This window comes from Bos indicus x Bos taurus, chromosome 9 (assembly GCF_003369695.1).
Source record: "Bos indicus x Bos taurus breed Angus x Brahman F1 hybrid chromosome 9, Bos_hybrid_MaternalHap_v2.0, whole genome shotgun sequence".
NCBI lineage: Eukaryota > Metazoa > Chordata > Mammalia > Artiodactyla > Bovidae > Bos > Bos indicus x Bos taurus.
The window spans coordinates 45,200,907-45,206,906 of record NC_040084.1 but is presented as its reverse complement, the minus strand read 5'-3'; positions in this window follow the sequence as shown (position 1 = coordinate 45,206,906).

The following is a 6,000-nucleotide window of genomic DNA, read 5'->3' as shown; positions in this document are numbered from 1 at the left end:
GAGAAGTCCATGGACTGTATAGTCCATGGAGTCACAAGGAGTGGGACACAACTGAGCGACTTTCACTAGGTCTACATCACTAGGTCCACTGTCCTTCAAGAATTCGAGTAGGCATCATCTCCAGAATCCATAATGTTCCTGGCCCATTCTGTAATAGCTTAATTAACCATTACAAACACATTTGATTCATCTACAATAGTAAAAAAAAAAAAAAGAATTTGCATTTCTGTGCCTTACAAGAGAACAATTCTGTTTATATTCCATTGTATGCAGGAGCACATTTTGCTAGTTTGAAGGAATATGATGCACAGTTTTCTAGCAGTTCTGTTTCTTTTTACAGAATTGTCTGTGTTGTACTCTTGCTGATGGCTGCTAGATTTTGTTTCCCTACTTGACAACATTGATGATTCTAATGATAACATTAGTGATTAGTGATAACATGTTAGTGATGGTTAATGTTAGTGATAATGTTAATGTTAGTGATAACATTAGTGGTTTCAGTTTTTCATTTGTTTTGCTTTTCTTTTTTTTTTTTCTGTATGTAACATTAGTGAAGCGTACAGAAATATGACACAAAGGTGAAATAAACATTAATCTGTGCATTCTTTGGTAATTTTGTTTGTTTTTTGTAACTACAAAGCCTTGCTACAAATTTATGCATTTCTTTCAAATCAGTGATCTGTTTGTGTGATTTTCTAGACAAAGTTGTGGATTATAAAAAAAAAAACCATGATAATTACATTCCTAATTAGAATTGTCATGCTCAGTCACTTCAGTCGCATCCAATGCTTTGTGATCCCGTGTACTGTAGCTCAGCAGGTTCTTCTGTCTGTGGGATTTTTCAGGCAAGAATACTGGAGTGGGTTGCCAAGCCCTCCTCCAGAGGATCTTCCTGACCTAGAGATTTGAACCTGAGGCCCCTCGTCTCCTGCACTGCAGGTGGATTCTTTACCACTGAGCCATCAGGAAAGCCCCAATTAGAATTAGTATCTCTGTTTTTTAACTCTGTTTTTTAATGCTGTATTTTAACACTTTGTACTACATAGGTTATTTTGCTTTGGTTAAAAAAATAGCTAAAAAATAAAAAGTATAAAAGCGGTCCCACTCACATTAAGATAATGTACAAAAGTGTAAACAAAATGTGTACCATTAATTGTCTTTTAGACAATAAATAAATAAATCACTTAAGATAGAACTCGCAGAAAAGAATTCCTGGATAATACTTTAATAAAGAACTTTATTAAAGTGTAACCACTAGATGTCAGCACTTATGAACGGCAATCCCGCCCACAGTTCTGAGGTCCGTGTCATTTTTTTTCTTTATTATGATTGATGAAAAAAGATAATTGGTAAATAAAATGTTTGCTTGAAATACATAAAATACTATATTTAGAAAATAATAAATTCAATTATGACAATTCTCAAAACAAGAACAAAATCTCAATTTAAGTGACCAGTTTGCAGACCCTGGAGGTTCACAAACTGACCTTTGCCAGGACAAAATTCTAAGTGCAAGGATTCTCCACAAGCAATACCGAATCATCTCAATCAAATAAGTGGAGTCTGAATCTGTCTTTGGGATTTCCTTCAGGTCATGAGAGCAAGATGTTCTTCATGAAAGAACCACACTAGTTATGGTCCTGCACACGTGCTGCCTGTGTAGCTTTTTGGCACCTGCCCAACTATTTTCAGTCTCTTCTTTTAGATTTAGGTCATGGAATCACTGAGTTCCCTAGTGCACCTCTTTTGCTGCACAGTCAACAAAACAAACCAAAAATCACTGCACCAACAGAATGCTTAAAATACGAAAGTTGTTTGCTTGTTTTTCCTAGAATATAAAAATCCCTCTTGGGCTACTTCTAAACAGCAAAACCAAGTGAGAAGCACCAAGAGAAAGGAGCATGGCAAAGGTGTGTCGACTGGGCGGGGTCTGTGAGCCTGGCTGAAAGTACTGCAAGTCTAATTAGCTGCTTAATGAACCATTATTAAGCTGTCTGGGGTTGAGTGAGGAATGTACACACTTGGCTCAGCTGACTGGCATCATTTTGCTCCGAGTCTGAAATGAAACAATAGAATGTGTTAGGCCATTAGATATTTTCATAGATAGCCTCAGAGATCTCTTCTGTAACAGTTCTACAATATGCGAGGCTCTATAATACAGCTAGTCTGTTGCATCACCTGAATTTAGTTTTAAGAAAATGAAAAGGGCTTTTCTCATTTAAAAATAAAAATATGGCAAAAATCATACCACAGAATTAACGTTTCTATTGAGCATGTCTTATGACAGAGAAGGAAAATAAGGCACTAATCCTGCTTTCCATTTTCCCCAGCCTCACCATTTTGTTTGCATGCTCTGAGAATTTTGTCCCAGACTATTAGTTAAATTATTGTTATACACCAAGATTTTCTTTTAGTGATTTTAAGATTTAGATTCTGCCTTCTAAGTATAATTACCAGAGTTATTTGAACTTAATTCTGTGTTTAATGTATATCGGCAGGTCTTTCCTACACAACTTGATCATATGTTTTCCTTTACATTTTAAAGATGAAAAAATAAATTCTTAGAGTGCTTTTGTTTACTTGTTTTAGTAAATACTATATAGACAGTTAGAGATAGAATTTGGGTTATTTGACATTCTTTTCTTGCTTTGTAGAGTCCTTATTTTCTTTAATCTAGAATCAAAGAAATTTTGTAAAATTTTGTTCTTCCAAAGTGTGCTCTTCATCCTCTAGTCCATTCTGGTTTTGTTCTAGCATTTTTGCACAGGTTTCATAGGAGTGTTTCTTGCAATTTGCTGAAAAAATAGTGTGGTAGAATCATCTTAATGCATGTCTTTACTCACTTGGGGACCTCTGAATCACTACCTTAGAATACAAAGGTAGAGGTTTCATTTTGATGCTTTTTATCCTATAATCAACCAGTCCCCTTGTTGCCTAAGGGTGGAGGCGTGGGTGGGGTTAAAAGCTTCTGGCTGAAAGAAGCTTTATGTTAAAAAAAGAAACTCCACCACTGTCCAGGTATGCCAAATTGTGAAGAGTATTTTATTGTTCTTATTCAGTGGAATGTCCTTGGGTATTGGCTTTTTCTCTACTTGAAGGATAAGTCAAAATTTGGTTAAATACACACACTACTATATATATAAAATGGGTAACCAACAATGGGTATAGCACAGGGAACTAACCTTAATATTAAAAGAAGAATTATTTATTTGGCTGTGCTGGGTCATTGTTGCTGCACAGGCTTTTCTCTAGTTGCAGAGAGCTGGGGCTACTCTAGTTGCAGAGAACAGGCTTCTCATTGGGGTGGCCTCTCCTGTTGCAGAACACACAAGAGCTTTAGGGTGTGCGGGCTTCAGGAGCTGTAGCACCTGGGTCAGTAGTTGCAGCTCCCAGGCTCTAGAGCACAGGCTCAGTAGTTGTCGCGCACAGGCTTAGTTGCCCTATGCATGTGGGATCTTACCAGACCAGGGATAAAACCTTTGTCTCCTGCTTTGGCAAGCGGATTCTTTACCACTGAGCCATTAGGAAGCCCTAACCTCTATAGATTTTATAATAATCAATAAGGGAAAAGATCTGAAAAAGAGTACATATACATACATGCATATATATGTACACATACATATGAATGATTGTACTGTACATCTGAAATTAACAGGACATTGTAAATCAACTATACTTCAATAAAAACAAATAACAATGACAACAAACAAAACCCCAAAGACTTTAGTTGAGAAATCAGGTCAGTGTGACACTGATTGGTTAACCATTTTCGTTTTCCCTTCTTTCCTTCCTTTCCCTCCCTCCCTTCCTCCCTCCTTTCTTTCCTGATCCTTTTTCATCCCATCATTTTTGTTCCTTTGCAGCAAATTTGACTTCCAACATAGACTCCTCTCTCTCTCATACTTCAGAGCCCTCTTGCCCTGATTAAGAATCCAGGTTGTTTTTATTTTTAGTCACTAAGTCATGTCGGGCTCTTTTGTGACCCCATGGACTGTAGCCCACTGGGTTTTTCTGTCCATGGGATTTCCCAGGCAATAATACTGGAGTGGGGTGCCATTTCCTTCTCCAGGGGATCTTCCCAATCCTGAATCCATATCTCCTGAGCAACTCAACTGAACTGAGGGACCACAGGGTCTGTTACAACTGATCATCTGCACTAGAGAATGGGCTCCAGGCAGCTTGGTCTCTGCCGTTCTTGCTACCACCCATGATTTTAGTCATGCACTTTCAAAATGGGGGTACAGGGAATCCCCTGGCAGTCCAATGGTTAGGACTCTGTGCTTCCACTGCCGAGGGCGCTGGGTTCCGTCCCTTGCCTAAGAACTAAGACCCTGCAAGGCACTTGGTGCGGCCAAAAATTTTTTTTAAATGGGGGTACACTGGGCAGCTGAATATCTTGATTTACTTCTGATAATAACTACAAATGACCAAAACTATTGGAATGCTTTGTTGATGCTATGTAAAAGTATATACCAAACTCGTATCTCTGAAAATTCTACTTGGTACATTATGTCCTCTATCCTGTTTTAAACTTGTTTCATTTCAATAACTTTAAGATTAAAGTTCAGAAAATTAAGCAGCTTTAATATTTCAGAAAATAAAATTTTAGTACCAGAAATTTACATGTGGAATGGTTATGTATAAATAAAAATACCTTGTAGAAAAATGAATAATGACTAAAAAGAAATAGCAATAATAAAAATTTTTCCAAATGAAGATAAATACACTAGAACAAGTACACAGGCCAAGAAAGGGCACTAATCTTATTGGAATGCAACAAAAATTGTATTCAATATAATCTAATTATCAATTTGAAGAAAATATTCAAGAAAAAGAGGTCTAGGGCCTCTTATTGAATTAACTGACTTTACAAATATTCAAATATTTGAAGATGCTGGGACTACTTTTGCATTTATAGATGTGCTCTGATTTTCCCAATCATCATGAAAACTATTACAGCTCAGTAGACCACAGGCATCAATCATTGGCCCTTGAAACAACCTCTCAAGTGTTTCTGTGAGACAGTGATTATATTGCAGATGCTCACAAACACACAGATATTATAACCTGAATCAGACAATTCTCTCATAATACACTAATCATTATTAAAACCCCTTTCAGGTTACCTGTTCAGCTTAGTAAGGATGCCTGTGCTTCAAGCCTTTAGGGAACCCTGAAGAAACTAGAGAGTCTAAAGATTTTGAGCATCTCCACAACACTCTGAATCCACTGTTTATTTTATGGCCAATTGCCCCACAGCTTTATTTTGAAGGTAGGAACATCACCATAGCAAAGGGAGTTGTTAGATAAAAACACTGTTCCATGACTCAATATCAGAGATGATATTTTTGTCCCAATTTGGCTTCTTATTAGTTGTGTGAAACACAGCCTTAATTGTCTCCTGTACATGTTTCTTATTACTGTCCAAACAACTTCTGGACTAATCAAACCATCCTCTACATCTCTCCCCAGCGTGTTTCTGGGAGGTGATGAGAATTGGCCTGAGCTTCTACCTACTGTCAGGACCAGGACTCTCAAGTCCATTCTTTTGACCAACCCATGTAGCTCATGTTCTTCTTTGGTAAACACTGCAGGATTCTGTTCCTTGGCAATGCTTTCTGGGCTACTATTTTCACTGTCATTCTGAAGTCAGCACTCTTCTTTGCACCTCTAGCCATAACGTGCTCCTGGTCTTTGTTGTATTGACCCTACAGTGGAAGATACAGAGATGATAAAGTGTTCTTTATAAGTGGTACCATTCTGGCCTCCAAGTATAACTTTTACTATGAAATAATTCCCCATTCTACTGAACAGTCAGTCCCCTCTACGAGGGAAGGCACCAAATATACTTTGTTCATTTTTTATCTCCATGACACTTCCTGACACATAGTAAGTGCTCAACAACATTTGTTCAGTGAATGTTTCAGGTCCTTCAAGGATTGGTTGGAGAATATTTACAACAACACTGCCTTTTAAAATAGACTTTCTGGTGGGCTTTTG